This window comes from Tinamus guttatus, unplaced genomic scaffold (assembly GCF_059628265.1).
Source record: "Tinamus guttatus ecotype Peru unplaced genomic scaffold, ASM5962826v1 Tinamus_guttatus_pri_ptg000073l, whole genome shotgun sequence".
Lineage (NCBI taxonomy): Eukaryota > Metazoa > Chordata > Aves > Tinamiformes > Tinamidae > Tinamus > Tinamus guttatus.
The window spans coordinates 571,038-589,088 of NW_028288607.1; positions in this window are offsets into that span (position 1 = coordinate 571,038).

Sequence of the window (18,051 nt, forward strand, 5' to 3'; positions counted from 1 at the left end):
CAGCAGCAGCTCGGAGGAACCTCTAAGACGCAAGGAAAAAAAGGTAACACGCAGCACTGTAAAAAGAGGTGCAGAAAGTAACGGTGGGCTTGTCTTCTCCTCTGTACTTGGAGATGATGCACCTTCTTCAGTAAAACACTTGCTCAATTTATTTCAGCACAAGAATTGTGTGACTTCTAGGTTTTCCACATTTCTAACTACATCTTCATGTTTTACAAAACCAAAGAGAAACACATATAACCAGTAACAACTATATTAATCAGGCTTTACTGGCTCTTTTGGCGGAACAAGAAGAGGGAATTGAAGCCACATCAGTTAGACACCAAATGCTGACAACACATTTTGCCTTCCGTGTTTTCTTCACCTACTTCATAGTAAACAATTTCTGCTTGTTTCATGCCAAGTTTAAGAGCCTGCATACCTGGTTACCTATGATATACAAGAGATCTTAACCTTTGGTTGAAAGCAATTTTTAAAGAAAGCCCTTCCTGAAGTGCATTTAGTGCCATTTCAGTGTAGCATTCTCTCCCACCCCTGCTCCCCAAACCACGCTCAGCCTGCAGAGCGCTCCCATTGCAGAGCCGTGTCCAGGCACGGCCCAGGGAGCAGCCTCTATTCCAGCACATTCCCTGGACTCATCATGCCACGCTGGCGAGCCACGACGTTTGTTTACGTGGGAAAGCAAACCTTTGGGCCCCCAAGGTAATTTTATTACACCTCGCCTTCAGTTTGAGACGAAAACGAACTGCGCAGCTGTGGCTGTACCTTGCCTGTGGCAGGAAGAACAGGAACTCCAGTCTTAAGCAGATGCTCAGAATGACCTAAGAACTCCGGACAGACGTCAGCAGGAATCTGATTTGTGTTTCTGTGACACTACTTGTTTTCCTTAAAACAACCTTCATTCTGCACTACACTTCAGAAATAGCAGCTTGTTGTATTTATCTTCTGCTCAGGCCCACAACAAACTTCCTAGGCACCATATGCTCATGTTTATCCTGAATTCAGGGTATGCTAGGAACCGTATCATTATGTGTTTGCTTCAGCTTTCCCTCTGTACAGGGCAGTGAGCACAAACATGCGACAAAAGCAGCAAGTGATTCTTTTTTCCTTGAAGACATCATCACAGTCCTAGAAGAGATGCCAGGAGACATCATCAGATCAACAGAAAAAGTAACCTAGCGAAAGACAGACATCCTCGACAATACTGCAAAGTAAGAGTCACTCAGCGAATTAAAATAAAGACTGCTAGAAGCTTCTTCAGCACTTCAGACAGGCCACTATGCTGTTTGGCCCCCTACACACTAAATATAAATCTAAAACTAAGATGGGAAACAATCTTGATAATGTCATCCAAAGCAGGTAATTGTTTTGTCCCCATCCCAATATTTTGTGGATTTCTTGAGAACACCGTTCAGCGCTGCTCCAGCTTCCTCATTACATCTTTCTTTCTTAAGGTTCCCTTTCCCTGCAAAGGGCTCTCGGCCCTGTGCTCTACAACCCACCGGCAGCGCGAGCGCGCTCTGCGATCCCACACAACACGCCGCCGTTTCTGCTCTGGTTCGACTCTTTCGCTGTCCCACGGAGGCTAACAATTCGCCCCCAGTTCACAGAGCACACGGGCACCCGCACGAAGACCAAGACCTTCCCCTGTATTTCACAACGCTCAAGCCAACATAACCTTTCAACCACGCTTGCTCGTCCAAGTAGCCGTTTTATGGCATGACCACGCAAGCGTTGCTAAGAAACCCATCAGAAAAGTACAGAAACGTCCAGCTCTATTCCTAGAGACAGTCGTGACGATGTTATTAGCGGTGTTATTAGCAATGTTGTGTGGGGGAAAGACAGAACATTCACAGCAGCACAAACTAGAGCAGTAAAATACGGCGAGTGTGGAGCAGTTAAAGGAAAAATGATCAAGGAGGCAGGAAGAAACTATGTTCCTCAAGTTTCAAAATAAGGCACACTTAATCCAGCAAGGAACATGACTTCTTTATTTACTCAAGCATAACAACAATTCCCTTAAAATGTTGCATTCTCTTGTTCTTGAGAAATTAGGAGAAAGTGAACAACTGAAGTATTTCGTGGCCTCAAAGCTATGTTAGGCATCCAAACCCGGTTGCCAGGGTTAGCAGCTCTTCCAGTATAGAGCTCTCCAGCAGTAACAACTCTGCATCTCTCCATCTGCGCCCCCCAAAACCCGCCCCAACGGGAGGCCGCCTGCGCCCTCGCGACACCGCGGTGCTCACAGTGACCCCTCCGCGGGCCGAGGGAAACCGCACACCCAGCAGGGTGACGAGGACCGGTACAACTTTCTTTTGTTTTGTAAGACAAAGCACGGCATTTTTCTTGCTCTGCGCAACACCCAAATGAACAACAAGAGAAACTAACAACCAACAGAGGCAACAGGGAGGGGGACTCGCACTTTCCTGTCAAATACACAAAGAAAACAACTTTTAGGTACAGAAACCATAAGGAAATAGGTGTTCCTTGTTTTAGTCTTTTTAAGATCGCAGTAGTTTAAGGAAATTTTTGTTTTTGCTCTCTTTTTGCTATTATTGCAATAGGAGTTGAGATTACAAAGCAATTTCCTGGATGAAACCCACTCTGAACTAAGGACAGACCAACTTGCTCTCCAGAGCAGAAAATAACCCATTAAAAAACAACTTTTTTCTTTTTATTTTTCAGTGCAATCATAATAAAACCCAGAGTACAGGCCACGTGAAATTAGCTTAGGCAGCAGGAAGAACTGAACCTGTAGCAGTTCAGAACAAACCAACACAACCAAACTACAGATGTTATTATTATTATTATTATTTTTACTAACACTTCCATCAGTTTTTTTGCATGTCTGTTTCAAATACATGAATCGCCAAATATCCAAGGAACAAGAGAGGAATGATTACATAGGTGAACAACAGATTGAAGAATTTGAGTTTAGACACCGGTTTAATGAGAGCAGCTAATGGTGAAAATGCAGAAACTATATAATAATGCATCACCAAAAGTTAAACGGAAAGAATCTAAGCTAACAGTCTCACACTAAACAAAAATTAAAAACTAGGTTAGAAAAAGCCCAGAGTTGCTATCATTTATGAATCACACAATGCTCTACATTTTAACTCAGATGTTTTTACTATACAGACAGATTAACAGAGTATTAATCCTCTGTTAAGTCATAATCTAGTTATCTGCAATACTCTGCAGTTTCTTATTGTGTCTACACAGTAGTAGAGGATTTCAGAATTAAATTTGAAAATAAACATCTAAGCAGTGTTACCGTAACTCTCTTTAATCTTGATGGGAAGGAAAGCTCCGTACTGATAGCACATTCTCAGTCATCAGTGCAGACATTGTCGTGTGCTTCTCGGTGCAATCACGTTTTATATCTCAACTAAGAGATGTGGGGCTCATTTAAGCAGAGCTGCGCAGTGCTGCCTGGTTCTCCAAACCGAAGCCTGCAGGTTACCTGCAGCTCGCAGCAGCACCCGAACGCGGCGCGCTGCGATATGGACCCGATGCACCAAAGACCCAGGGCCCAGGCTGAGGGAGGCCGAGGGCTCCCCGCTGGGCGAGGGGCCCAAGGGAGCCCCAGGGAGCCGCGGGGCGCCCGGCTCGCCCTGCAGCCGGCTCATGCAGCTCACTGCGGGGCTGCAGCAAACGCCGTGGGCTCTGGGTGCAACGCGGCGGGCAGAGTCAGGGCGGCTGCAGCACAGCCCCCCATGCAGGTGTCCTTGGGGGGAGCGAGAGGAATGCTGATAACCCACCGCGCGTGAGACCGCGCCGTCCCAACCTCCTAGCAGGGGTCATCCCATTCAGCCCACGGCAGCCGAGATAAGCGCCGGGGCTGGGAGCGGGGCTGGCTCTCCTCACCGGGACAGCGTTGTCAGCAGCGCCCGCAGGAGCCTGTGCTCTCCGGCGAGCTCCACGGATAGGACACTAGTAAAATTTGCTGAGGACAGAAAAACTGAACGTGATTTCAGAGCACTGCAGAGGCATCTCACCATGCTGAATGAACAAAGTCAGGTGAATATAAACTACTTTGTAGGAGAAAAAAACTTCAGCTATTTAGGTACAGTAATAGACCCAATATTAGCTGTTATCTCTCAAAACAGAGTTTGAGTCGTCTTTTTGGACAGCTCTTGAACAGCTCAGCACTCAAGAAGAGTATCATGATAAGGAGAAAACAACAGAAAAACTAGCACCACATTTTACTCTTCAGGATTAGTTGCTGTTACCCATTTCGGAAGGACCCAGGAGAGCTAGAAAGAGGAACAAGAAGGAAAAATTAAGCAGCTTGGCTCATTTGTGCCAGAGGCAGATTACAGAGATGAAAGAGTTTTATCGAGAAATTACAGATCATATTGAGAAGGCTAATGGCATCAGCTAATCATTATTTCTCATAACTTGAAAGCTGCCATGCACCATAGATGTTATCTATCCTGATAATTCATGATTGAGAAAGAAGTGTTTCCTCTTGCTTTTCTCCCTTGGCCAACTGCTAGGTGTAAATACTATTCGAGGTATCTGGTAGCATTTAGAATTAGCGTGTTCAAAATGCCCTTAGACAAAACCCCTTTACAGAAGGGAGATTGACAAACTGCTCGACCCAACGATCCAGACGCACCCTCTGGCTCTAAGCTGGGCTGCAGGCTGCCAGGAGCTGCCCGCGCCGGCCGTGCGGATACACGAGCGCCCGCTGCGCCCTGCGTTCGCCCTCCTTCCTCCACTACCTGCACCGCCGCGCTGCCCCGAGCCCGCGAGCCCTTCCCTGCGCGCGGCTACGAACAGCGCCCACGCGGCAGGGAGAGAAGCGTTAACCTGGACACGGGGAACGAGGCCCTGCCTGCCTTTACCTGCAGCAAGAATAATGAGCTACCGCTGTGAAAACGATCAAACGTCAGCGCTTATTTTCTTGTAACTTATTTCTTCGAGAGTGGAAACTAGAATCTCAAACAGTCTTAAAATCACCATGCTTCTTGGGTAAGTATTAAACATATGAAAGACAACCCTCTCTGGTGAGGTCCCCAAAAAATAATATATGAGGAGTACTAGTAGATTAACAGCTCAATTATCACCTACTGCAGGAAAAAACTAGAGGGCTGTCCAAAACAGAACCACAATAGCTATTCCAAAACTGAAGAAGTTGTCTTAGAAAGAAAATCCTCAAACAATTACACTGGTTTGATTTCCTAAAAATATATACAAGAAGTGATTTTATTAACATTTCCAGATATCTTAATTTTGAAAGCAAAATACTGGATACTCAAGATCCCTGCTCTAGAAAAGCATTGCAACCACAAACAAAGAAACCTCCACAAACACTGACAAAACGGGGTGGAAACTGAGGCCAGATATTTAAATTAAGACCAACTGAGCAGGGAGGAAGGAATGAATAAAAACATTGACAGGTATTTACTGGTGGAATAAACTACCAAGGGACGGTCTCTAGCATTTTATTTGCCTCCAATAGGTTAGTATCTTTTGTGAAAGCTCTGTTTTATGGAACATACGCAGTGCAATAGAACATTAATGTAAGTGGTCAGATTTGACCGAGCACCAGCAAGCCTGACCAGGTGATGAGGAGGTCTGCAGGTCTCAGCCTAGAAGGCGCTGCAGGACGAGCCGGTGCAGGGGCTGCAGCCGGGCACTGCGTGCAGCTCTGCTGCCAGAGGGGCCCACAGCCAACAGCTAAAGGTCTAGAACAGTTTGTAGCACTGAGAGGTAAACACAGTTAATACTGCTACTGCCTCAGATCCAAGAGGCATTTTACGTTTAAGAAGTCACATTGACTCCATTTCGTGTTTTCAGAAAATTTCCTTCTAATGAAATACAGTTCATCTAATATAGCCTGCTTTTTCACAAAAAAGAGCCATTACTGAAGAAATTTTAAATGAAAATTTTATGTAAAAAGTACTATATTCAGGATATTTAGAAATCTAAAATATCTTTCTGCCAAACATTTTGCACCCTTCTAAATCACATAGAAAATGTATATATTACTGCAGAAATTAAGGAGAATATGAATTCTGCAAATACTGTGCTGATTACATAGAATCAGTTTCCTGATAAAAATGGAATCAGGATAGCATTGACTTTTTAATGCACTTTATTTTTGCCATCATCAAGCTCAGAACCAACATCAGAAAGCAAAGTACCTGATTGCATTAGAAAATAAGAACTCCTCATTTGCAAAGAGTGTGTATTCCGAGGAGCGCCTCCCCGGCCGTGCCGCGCAGCAGGAGGCAGCCGCGAGCGAGGCCCGAGGCAGCCGCGGCCGTTGCCGCCTCCACGCGAGCTCGGTGACCGCGGCCCCGAGGCAGCCGCATCGCCCCGGAGGAGGACGCCGCCGGGCCGGGACGCCAGGGCCCGCGGTCAACGTGCGCGGCGACCCCGGCAACAGCAGGAAGGACGGCTGCGTCACCGCCTCGCGCGCTGGAAAAGCGCTGCCCCGTCCTCGCTGCAGGGCGCCCGAGGAAGCGACCAAACGCCCGGGCAGGCGAAGCCCGGGTTAGTCATTGGCAAGCAGCTGCTGAGGGTCTGAAGGCTACTCCAGAGAACGGAACGGAGAAGTGGATCCTAGCTGCGCTTCCCACGGGTAGCCTTCTGCCCAGTATTTTATGGGAATCAGACGCAGATGCCTCGGTAGCTCGAGCCGTCAGCTCTGACAGCATTCACACCAAACTAGTTGATCATTATGTGCCTGTAGGTGCAGCCATGTTTTATTAAAGCTTCTTATTACTAAAAACTCGAAAAACAGCTTCAGGGACCCGCAGAAACCAGACATTAGCATCCTCGGGATCAGCTGTTAACCACAATGAATTTACCTGCAGAGCAACGCAGAGCTGCTCTGCTGTTGTGGAACTTCCTTGCACATGTTTGGCAGAAAGATACTTCAGGTTTCTAAATATTCTGAATATAGTACTTTTTGCATACAATTTTGGCATTTGACAATATGCTCACTTTCCAGTACCACCAGCTAAAAAGGACATAAAACAGCACCTCTGCGCTTTGTTCCAAAAAGCAGGTAACTGGATTTGACAGTTCCGCACGCAGAAGCGGTTGGCTCACGGCGCTGTCTGTGGGTGCAGCTACGCAGACACTTGCGGAGCATTTTAAGCTTTTATCCTGTGTTTGTACCCAATAGGAAACATCAGATTAAGCACTGCACCAATAACTCACTCGAGATTTGCAGGGATTTCGGTTACTGGTTGCGTCTCAGTTCAAGGATATTTTACGCTATGGAAAAAACAAGAAGGCACGTTTATTTTAACACAGCACTACATAAGCATCAAGTGTTATGACGTTTTCATGCACAATCCAATACTCAGCATTTGGCCACAATCTGTTTTGATCCTCACTTTTAAGCAGAGAGTCTGTCATGTTCCTGGTTGCAGGAAGCAGTTATTTGTGTGCGTGACGCCTTCCAGAGCTGTACAGAGCAAACAGCAGCTCTCTGGTCCAGGTACAGACCTATCCTTCCTACTTCACACCTACCTGTTTTCCCGTTCAAGCCGAGATCTTCACGTTTATGGGGGCAATCTGTGCCCTGCTTTATGCAAGACGAAAGCACGAAGAAGCGAGAACAGACTTGCAGAAACCGAGAGCACAAGTGAGGAGCCCCTCAAGAGGGCAAGGAGCGCGGAGCGCTCTGCCGGGCACCGCGACCCGGCTCCTCCTGCAGCGCGGGGCGCTCTTCCCTGCCCCAGACCGCGCTGCGACCAGTGGGCACCGACCTGCCTCACTTGATGTGCCGCAGATGTGGAGAACCACGGCAAGGGCGGCAGGCATTTAAAAAGCACAGCTCTTGTCCTTCTAACCCTCTAACTACTCATAAAAATTGAGGCACGTGGAAGCTCCGCTACAGCCCGGCACAGAGTCCTTGTGCCTGCAGCAGGCGGCTGTGCTGGGAGCAGCGGGCGGCTGGGAGCTCTGGGTGCAGCAACGAGCGCTGCTGCTCCGGCAGCGCAGGCCCCTCCGGAGCGCCGCGGGGAGGGAGCTCGGCCGCCTGCCACCGCGCTCGGGGACCGAGAGCCCACGACGGCGGAAAGGCAACAGACAGAAACGCCGGAGCTTAAGGGATCACAAACAACGCAGGGTTTTCAGATATAAATAGCAACCAAAGCCAATGAGCTTTGTTAGCAGGGGAGGCGGGCAGGGCCGCGCTGCCGGCGAGGCTCCCTCCGAGCGGGGCATGGTGGCACTGCCAGCCCCGGGCGTGCTGCCCCGCTCAGCAGCGCGGGCGGGAGCGGCAGGTGGGTCCGGCGCCCCTCGACGCCGCCGCGCTGCCCGCGGGCTCCCCGGGAAGGTCTCGGAGCTCAGCGCCCGAGCTCGGGCTCCTCCTGTCCCAGAGGAGGAGCACAGGAGCCCCGGGGCGCAGGCACAGCCCTTCCCCGGGCTCGGCTCAGCGCCGCAGGGGAGGCGCTGCGGCAGGGCCGCCGGGGAACGGCAGCCCCGGCGGGGCCAACTCCCCTGCCCGGCGGGGCCAGCTCCCCTGCCCGGCGCCGCCGCCCGCGCCCGGCGCTGCGCGAGGGCACCGCGTAACCCGCGGCACCCGGGGGACGCTCCGCTCCGCGCCGGGCTCGGCCGCCGCCAGCGGCCTCGGGGCGGCGGGACGGCTCGGCCGCAGCGGCCCCGTCCTGCGGGGAGCCCCGCGCAGAGGCTGCGCGAGGGGGCCGGAGCCTCGAGCCGCCCGCCCCCGGCGGCAGCGGGACCGGCGAGCGGCCCTCCCGCGCCCCGCCCGCACCTGCCGCCGCCGCCTACCTGCGCACAGCGACACGGCGGCGCCCAGCAGCGGCAGCGCCAGCCGCAGCGCCCGCATCGCCGGCGGGCGGACGGGCAGGGCCGGCGCGAGCCGCAGCGCCCGCGCCGCGGCTATAGCGGCTCTAGCGGGGCGGCGCCGCCGCGCGCCCCGCCCGCCCGCACCGCCCGCCGCCCCGCGGGCAGCGCCGGGCGCCAGCCGGGTCCCGGGGCTCGGGGGCGGCCCCGCGGGGAGGGCGGCCCCGCGGGGAGGGCGGCCCCGCGGGGAGGGCGGCCCCGCGGGGAGGGCGGCCCCGCGGGGAGGGCGGCCCCGCGGGGAGGGCGGCCCCGCGGGGAGGGCGGCCCCGCGTCCCCCGCGGCGCGGCGGCTCCGCGGGCACCAGGGCGGGGCCTTGGGGCCGCGCGGGGCGGGGCCCTGCTGAGGCGGCGGGCGGCGGCCGCGGGGCCTCGGCGCGTCCTTGGGTTGGGCCCGTGGAGTTTAGCACGTGTTAATCCAAACTGAGGTGCTCCGGTTAACGCTGTCGCAGCTCAGCCTTTCCGCAGCAGTGCCGTTCCATGAGCAGTATCAGTGCGTGGGTCCTTCTGGAAAGAAAATGGATTAACGCTACACGGGCTGGGTTACGGTTCTGGTACTGCAGCCACACGCTCCCCTTGCTGGGAAAGCTCCAGCTGCCCATGGAGCCTGCCTAGAATGGTTTTTATCAGCTCCTTACTGCTCTGGAATGGCATTTGTTAGTTTATACATGTGTTGGAAGCTGTGGGACAAGGCAGAACAGCTGGTGTTGCTTAGAGCTTCTAAGTCTAACGTTAAAGTAGGCAGCAGGATCTCATCAAAGGTGAATCAGCCAAAGTCTCACAAAAGGTGGAAGGAGGCAGGAGGGACCTAATCTGCTGACAGTTGTGCACAACTGTGCAGCCGTGGTCCAATGAGTCTGGATAATGCACAGAAGGGAGCTGTGAGGTTGGCTCTGGGGGATGGATTTGTGAACGGAATGAGGGAGCGCGTGGGGCCGCACAGGACAGCGATGGTGCCCAGTTGGCAGCCGGCTGCATCGTCACCGTCTGGAAAGGCGGCAGGAGCCCCCGAGTGGGCACCCCACACCCCGGAACGCGCGGGAGCCTCCATGTGCAGACACTGCAGGCCGGGGAAGAGGAAGGTCCGTCCGGGGCGACTGCTCGTCGGCTGCGGCCTCCGCGGCGACACAGCGAGCGCAGGCCTGGCGGGGCAAATTGAACACTCATTATCAGCGCTTGCTTAATACATTACTGCAGTCGTGTCTCTTTTTTTTATTTTTCCTTTTTTCTTTATTTTGTTTCTTTAAACAGTCTGGGTTGCTTGCTTTAATAATATCTTTTAATTACAGTACACAGAGTAAGGACCATGCTTCATGTTCTAATCAGCAGTGCCAAAATTAGACTCCATTTGTCTAAATTAGTTTGTTCTCAATGTACCATGCTCTTGGTTAAGTGAAATTCATGACTGTTAATGCTTTTTTGGGTTGATCTTCAGAAAGGCAAAGTGCCTGACCTTGCACTGAAGATAATGGGAGCGAAGTTCGTAGCTAAGAACATTTGGCTTGTGTGCACCACGCACAAGCTGTGTGAGTTTGGATTACGTAGGCTTCTGAGAGCTATCTAGTCTCAACCACCTTTGCTGTTCCTTCACACAAGTATAGATATTATATATGTAAACAGAACAATGCAGAACCGTCGTTTACTTTAGAAGTCTGAAGATGTCAGTCTGTGTGTTTCCCTTCCCCTCTCTAAGTTAGGGCTCTTCAGATGCATCCGCACTGTTCCTTGCAATGAAACTGAAATGCGGACACCGAGTCCTTCTGGCATTATTAGGCCTACGTTCTGGTTTGGTGTTTTGGGGGAAGGGGCCAGTGTGTCCTACCCTCGCACATCATCACAACTGCTTTTTTGGGGACACTCCAAATAAAACACATCTTCCATTCTACTTACATATTGTGGCAACCTTAATCCCTTCATTCATCCCTTGCTCCACCACTCATAATAAAGATATCAAACTGGAAATTCCCATGTTGTTTATGCTATCAGCTAGCACCCTGAGGTCAGAAAGATCCAATTCGACAAATAATATGTACAAAGTATATCTTACCAGATAAAAAACATAAAGAAATCTCTCAATAAATACAAGTTGCTCTAAAATACACTTGCGAGGAAATGTATATCTCAGACTCCCTAAAACCCCATACAGAAGAAAAACAATTTGTTTACAACTAGGCAAATTTGCTTCTCCCACTCTTGGCTACAGACATACAAGGGCATGAAGAGGCTTAGTACGATGAAGCTTTGTCCTGTTATTCAGCTGCCGGTACTACATGACTTCTATAAAGCTAATGGCAACATCAATAGCGTCTTGCTTGCACTAAAACCAGTCAGAAGTGTGGGCCCGAGGCGCACAAAAATTACAAGATCTTTTCCCAAATGCCCCAGTGAAAGAGTCGCTGTAATAGAAGGGCACTTTTGGACAACGCATCCCCTCAGCTCTAAGCCACGTCTCACCGTCTGTTGCAAAACAGACATGGGCGTGAGGGCCGCGACTAAACATATGAGGAACTGAGGCAAGAAAAGGACTGAGGATCGTTACAGACAGATTTAAAATTAAGAGTTGCCAGAAATAACAATAGCTTTTTGTATTCTACTTAATTTCCCTGTCCATTATCGGAGGAAAGGTTTTTGAGTTTTCTTGGGAACTTCAGGTGGACTTCTTGGGTTTTGGGTTATGCTCTATTACTGTCCAGACTTTAAATCCCGTGCACTTTTATCCTGATTTGCACCATTCCCTTTGTACTTATCCTGCAAAGCAACACTACATTTATATCCTTGTACTCCTGCCATACAAAGACAGCAGTGTACATGGAAATCACATGAAATTATCTGCACACAGCAATGGGGAAATCACAACACTACATGAGTTTTTTTTCACCATAGAAAAAAACACCTTCTGATAATGCAAACATTGATCTGTCCTCCTGCTTTTCTTTTTTTCCTTTCCTTTTACTTTTTTCTTTTGACTTCACAAATTATATCTTCTAGCAGTTATTTAATGGAGGAATGAATATCTACAGAGATCCCTGAGCAGTGAAAAGTTGCCCCAAGACTGAAGCAGCCAAGCTGGAATCTTACCACCTCCTGGCTATTTTATATCACTGCTCTCACCTCAAGTTTTCATTTTCCCCAGCAATCTCGTATCTCCAATATAACATTTTTGGGGGTGAGGAGATGCACAGGAAGCTATTTCTCACCTGAATGTACCACATTTCAGAAAATTTTGATCTTCATGTCTTGAGTATCTGGAAGAACAGATTTGTATGAGGAGCAGCAGAAGCAAATAGACAATAACTAAAATCAAAATAATTGTGAAAAGGAAGTTCTTACCTAAGAAAACTTGCTTACAATATACCCACAACTTTGTAGCTCACGAATCACAATTTTACAGAACATCTCGGTGACCCAGACTTGCCCCACGAGCACACCCGGAGGGCCGGAGGTCGACGCCAGGCAGCGCTCACAGGCAATGGCTCGCAGCAGGTGTTCCAGAGGAGCAGAACGCGTCCCGAGAGCGGCTCTGCGTGCTCAGAGCGCTCCAGGCAGGCGTTACGTTAATTCTGCCTCTTCTTTCAAAGCGCCGGAGTTCAAAGAGGTCCCAGAGTGGGTGTTATTTCTAATTGCACTCAAGGATTGGAAAAGCTGAATGCTTTGGCAAAAGATAAATGCTCCCTAGAAGATACATTTCCTCTTTTACCATGATAGTAACTTCATTCCAAGATAACATCTACAATGTTAACGGCATGGAGCCATACACACAGCATACAGGCCAAGAGACAGTAAATTATTTTGAATATATTGTTGACAGACGTTGCATGGAAGAGTTATTAGAACATTAGAGACTCACTGGGCAAGCTTGGGTTTTTGGTTTGCAGTTAAGATAGGTAACTGATGATGTGTTATGTCATGAAGGCTGTGGTGAAATATATTTAGGCTTTCTGAATACATCTTCCCCTTGCTTAAATTTGTATTTATACTTGTATTCATGAAAGAACAGTAGCATGTCAGTAATAACCATGTTCTCTCACACTTCCTCGATAAAGGCTCCCTGCAGCGGTCTCACGTACCACGTGGCAGTGCTGTCCACACTACCCGGTTTAACAAAACCCCTTTGGGATGCCTTAATAGTGGTGTCTTCAAAACACACTTGGGACTTTTTGCGCCCATCGAGGCTACTAAAAATAAATTACACATTTCATATGCTATTGTATCTTGTAGTATATGATGTCTACAAAATCTGAAATGGTAGATTTCAAATTGTTCAGTCATGTCATAACCTCTTATTTCGATTTCATTCGTGTAAGGCTACCAGTGTCATTAAGAATATGGCAGTAACTAATATGTAATTCCAAGGTGCTTGGAGTCAAGTGAGTCAAGAAAATCCAGTCCTCAGAAAACTGCCCTGTATCTGTATCCTCTCAATCCTTTTCTCCATTTAGTTCTATTTGTTTCCATCCAGGCCTTAACCTAAGCTGCTATTTAGAAAGCAATAACGTGCTACCCTACATAATAACGTCCCCTGCCAAACAACCTGCACAGTACACGGCTTTTTGCAAATCTTAGCATGAGCGTGAACATGTTTTCATTAAGGCTACCGACATTTCTGGATTCTAAAACCCCAAATCTGGTGAGCTGTTTGAGCTGTAATAAAGCAGAAAATATAGTACCCTGATTTTTAATTGAACTTCTGTAATTTAAGAGTGGAATGCTCTATATGTTGCATTTCATTAATGTGGACGTAAAGACAGAGCGCAGCAGAGCCCTGGCTGCCGACGCAGGGGAGCGAGCGCGGAGCGGCCGCGGTCCCGGGAGCGTCACCCGCAGCGTGTCCGGGCGCGGGGCGGCGCTCGCGCTTGGCTGCGCCGTTATCCACCCGCACCGCTGCTTGGCCACCCTGCGGCTCAGCCTCCTCAGGCCTTTGACACACCAAGTGCCGTGGGGGAAGCCGGGGAAGGAGGAAAACAACAACAAAAACCCTTTGTGTCTATTGTGAGGCAAATGCGCTCCCAAGGTAGCTGTTTGCATGGCATGGTTCATAGTAGGACAGAAATAACATGTCCTAGGGATTTAAGAGTCTTTGGAAATGGGTAACACTATCAAAACATTTGCCAACTGGAAGTTCTTCTAGGGTTGGCTTCAAAACAAGAATTTTGTTTTGTAATTTGTTTTGCTCCACATCTGGAGAGAACTGAGGCCTATTGAAATTTTATGCAAGCAAAACAGAGACAGCCCAGAAGGGGCAACAAGTCGGTCAGCAGCCACTTACCTTGTCCCTCTGCATCCCAGATCAGCGTCTTAAATGCAGAACTGTCTTGTTTAAACACAAAGCGTATCTACTTACCACTCTGTTCATTCAGAAATTCTATGAATTCTTCCCCCAAAATCTCCAAAATGCTATATTTTTGCAAAATATTACACTGTTGGCTATGGCAATTAAAAAAACAAAGTCCCAGAACACCCCAGCTGCTGCAGGAGCCCTGACCGTGCTCCCCCGCGGTCTCTGCAGCAGTGAGGCAGGCTGGGGAACCCAGCTGCGCGCAGGGCTGTGCCGGGCTGTGCCGGACTGTGCCGGGCTGTGCTGGGCTGTGCCGGACTGTGCAGGGCTGTGCCGGGCTGTGCCGGGCTGTGCCGGGCTGTCCCGGCTGGACGCGCGGCCGGGCGCACACGGCGGGGGCAGCAGCACCGGCCGCTCCGTGCGCGGCTCTGCTGCAGCACTGTGGGACCTCCTTCCCTAACGCAACCCTGCAGGCGCTGCATCTTGCTAGAAAACGGGTTTTACGAGAACAGCAGCACCAGGTTTCCTCTTTGCCACCAGAGCACTGAACTTGTGGCATTGCAGAGGGTTTAGTTCAAGTTGCAGACTGGCAAGATCTACGCAAAGCTCCTTCAATAAGCTGTGAAAGACCTCAGAACACAACCTTCAAAGCTATCCAAGATGCCCCTATGAAGACGAAATGTATCGGGGGTTGAAACCAAATGCAGCATCAGCCTTTCCTTGCTACGCACAGACACACCTTGGTGTAACAAGCACTGCAAAAGGTTGCCATGATTGGTACCAGCATCTTCAGGTTTTGCTTTCCATCCATAGCCACGTAGCCACTGGTGCTTTCCAGATGTGCAGAAGAGATGACTCCTGTGCCCAGGTCTCTCCTCTGCCCCAGCTGCTGCTCCATGAAGACCGGAGGTCTCTCCCACCGCCTCTTGCAGCGCGGGGGCCGCAGCGGTACCTCCACGTTCAGCTTTTCCTGGCGCTCTGCGGCTGGGTTCTTGGCACAGCTTCTCAGCTCAGCCTCTGGAAATGCCTTTTTCTTCCCCAGGGCGGGATAAAGCAAATTTGCTATCCCAGGTTAGATCAGCTTTTAGTATAATAGCAAACCTACATTGATGCATTACTTTTTTCCTCCACAAAAAAATCAGAATTTTAAAATGTAAAAAACTACTCTGCACACAGAGAGAATTTAAATCTTTCTCAGACAGTCCTCTGTGAGAGCCGACCCGCCAAGGCCCATTTTTTGGCTTTACGAGCATTTCTTCCTGCAGGAAAGGGAGCACCTCCTTGTTCCTCCTTACCAAAATAGCCTAATCCAGGTACTTACACAATTTTGGATGTTTGAGTGGAGATTTTTCCATCAAAGCTCTTGGCACAGAAGGACCATAAGGAAAGGCAAAACCAAGAGGACGAAGATCAAGACCACAGGCTGCAGGTGGCCCCGACACTGAGGTGGTTCTCCAAGCAAAGGCTTCTTTAGGCCGCTCTCCCCACACAAACTTCGTCAAGTGCAACAAAATCTCAACTCAAAATAAACAGAAGTTATACATGAAAAAGAAAAAAACCCCAAACACTCCCTCCCATCCCAACCCCCAAAACACCTTTTTTTTTGCCAAGTTTTCTTCCCATTGACTGGCAGGTGGTTAGAGCCATCAACAGAACAGCTCAATGACAGCGCTGCTCTCACGAGGAGCACTTTACTTGTTGTTTACATGCAGGGCACGCGCGTCGGAGCTGTGCTGTGGGCGGTCGCTCGTGTTGGACGGAAAGCCTCGAGCTGCGTTAGCAAAGCGTTCGGCCCAAATTCACTAGCGACACGGCTCGGTTTCCGCTATGGCCATCTCCATAGTAATAAATACAGCTATACCCTCCCGGCAACGGATTAGATATAAGCAGTCCAAATCTCTTTAGAAGATTAGATTTTATGGGAGCACCAGAGGGACAGCTCCTTAACGAACATGCAGGAAAACCAGAAGGGTTTGTGTCTTTGTCTTCACATACATGACCTGGGAATTCTGCAGTGGCTTCCCCGTTCCTGGAAACCTCAGAGGCAAAGAAAAGGTTTTTCCTATAATTATTTTGACAGACCTTTGGAAAATGAGGTTAAATAACACAGACCACAGATAATCTTCACAGGCTGCCACTGAATTTTTGCCTCCCTGATCTTGGATGCATTGCCCTCTAGTTAAAAAAATAAATAATAATACCTTGCTATTTCAGCTGGTTTTGAATGCACGTGTGCTGACTATATTCAGCAGCAATCGCACATTAGAAAAAGACAGTGCCGAATGAATGAATTGCTGCTAACAGTGAAAATAGCACGTGATTTTTTTTTCCATTGAGATTAATTTAGTTGATTTAAGAAGCAAGTATCCCTCTAAATAAAAAAGTGGGGCAGTTTTTGATTTGCCTGGTTAAAGATGGATCCAGAAATATTTCAAAAGCGGGACATGGACATGTAGTTTGTTTCAAAGCATCCCTGGACATTTTGGTGCAGAAGGAGGTTGCCAGTAGCAGCAGCGCTGAGATGACCCTCTTGGCCGGGGTCTCCGCAGGCCCCAGCAGCGTTTTCTGCGCTGCCGGTGGCTGCAGAGCCGTCTTGGCCCAGCGCCGCGCAAGCCGGACCTGAGCACGGGGTGCTCGCTTTTGTGTTTGCAATTCACAGAATCACCATGGCTGGAAAAGACCTTCAAGATCATCAAGTCCAACCATAAACCCATCCCCACCCTGCCTGCTAAACCGTGCCCGCAGGCACCTCATCCTCAGCTTTCTAGAGCACTGCCAGGGACGGTGACTCCGCCACTTCCCCGGGCAGCCTGTTCCAGCGCTTCACCGCTCGTTCTGTGCAGGAAATGTTCATATTCTTGCTTTATCGGCCAAGTTTCCAGTTTTAATTCATGCTAAAAACACCCTGCAATTTTCTACCCCAAGTAGCTAAACACCAGTGGTGTCCAGAGCCCCCGTTCAGAGGGCTCCTTGGCAAGCCCCGTGCTTGTCAGCATTGTAAGAGCTGCTAGACCTCCTAGCAACAAGTCCTAATGCGGGTAACAGGGTTGATAGCTAGTGCTATAGTTAAATAATGCAAGTTTTAAAGCAATCTGTAAACAACTGTAGAATACGCAGAGCTGTTTTCAAGCTGGAAGAGTGTCATTTTCCAGGTAAAGGCAGGCTGAGGGCAGCCCGCACCGGGCCCTGGGCGCTCCGCAGTGCCGGGGCTGCGAGCGGAGCCGGGCAGAGCTGAGCAGGGCAGAGACTCCTTTCCCTAACAGGCTGCGAGCAGAGCTGAGCTGAGCAGAGCCGAGCAGGGCTGAGCTGAGCTGAGCCAAGCCGAGCAGAGCAGAGGCTCCTTTCCCCAACAGGCCGGGCTGCAGCAGCACCGGGCAGGTCCCTCGTGGCCCGGCAGCCCTGGGCCTCCCCTCGTGCCCCGCAGGCTCCGCGCCGGCAGTTCCCGCTGCTCTGGGCCCCAGCAGCAGGAAAGTGGCGCTGAACAAGTGGCTGGTCACAGAAATCCAGGGCGTTCTTCTGAGCGCCCCTTAGGAACTGGCTGCTTCTGCACGAAGCAGCCACAAAGAAACAACGGGATTCCTGGAAGCAACAGCACATCCACGTAAGCAACCACCTTAAAAAAAGGCCCTGGAAAGTAGTCCAAGCGTGAGGCAAACTGATGCACAACTTGCTGTCCCAAGGGAGACCCAGCACCCCAGAGCCCTTCCAGAGAAGGAGCAGCATTGAGGCACCACCCCAGGGCACTCAGAGCCAGCTACGAACACAGGGTGACTCTTAACGCAAGCGCAGAGGACACTGCAGTTATTTTCCCCTTCTCCCTTGCTGGAGATGACTGTGCTCGCCCTGCCCCTTCAGTGTGCAAATTAACAACTATGAGAAATACCTTTACACGTGCACAGCAGGCAGCTAGAACCAAACACCTTCAGCCAGCGCTGCCTGGGAAAG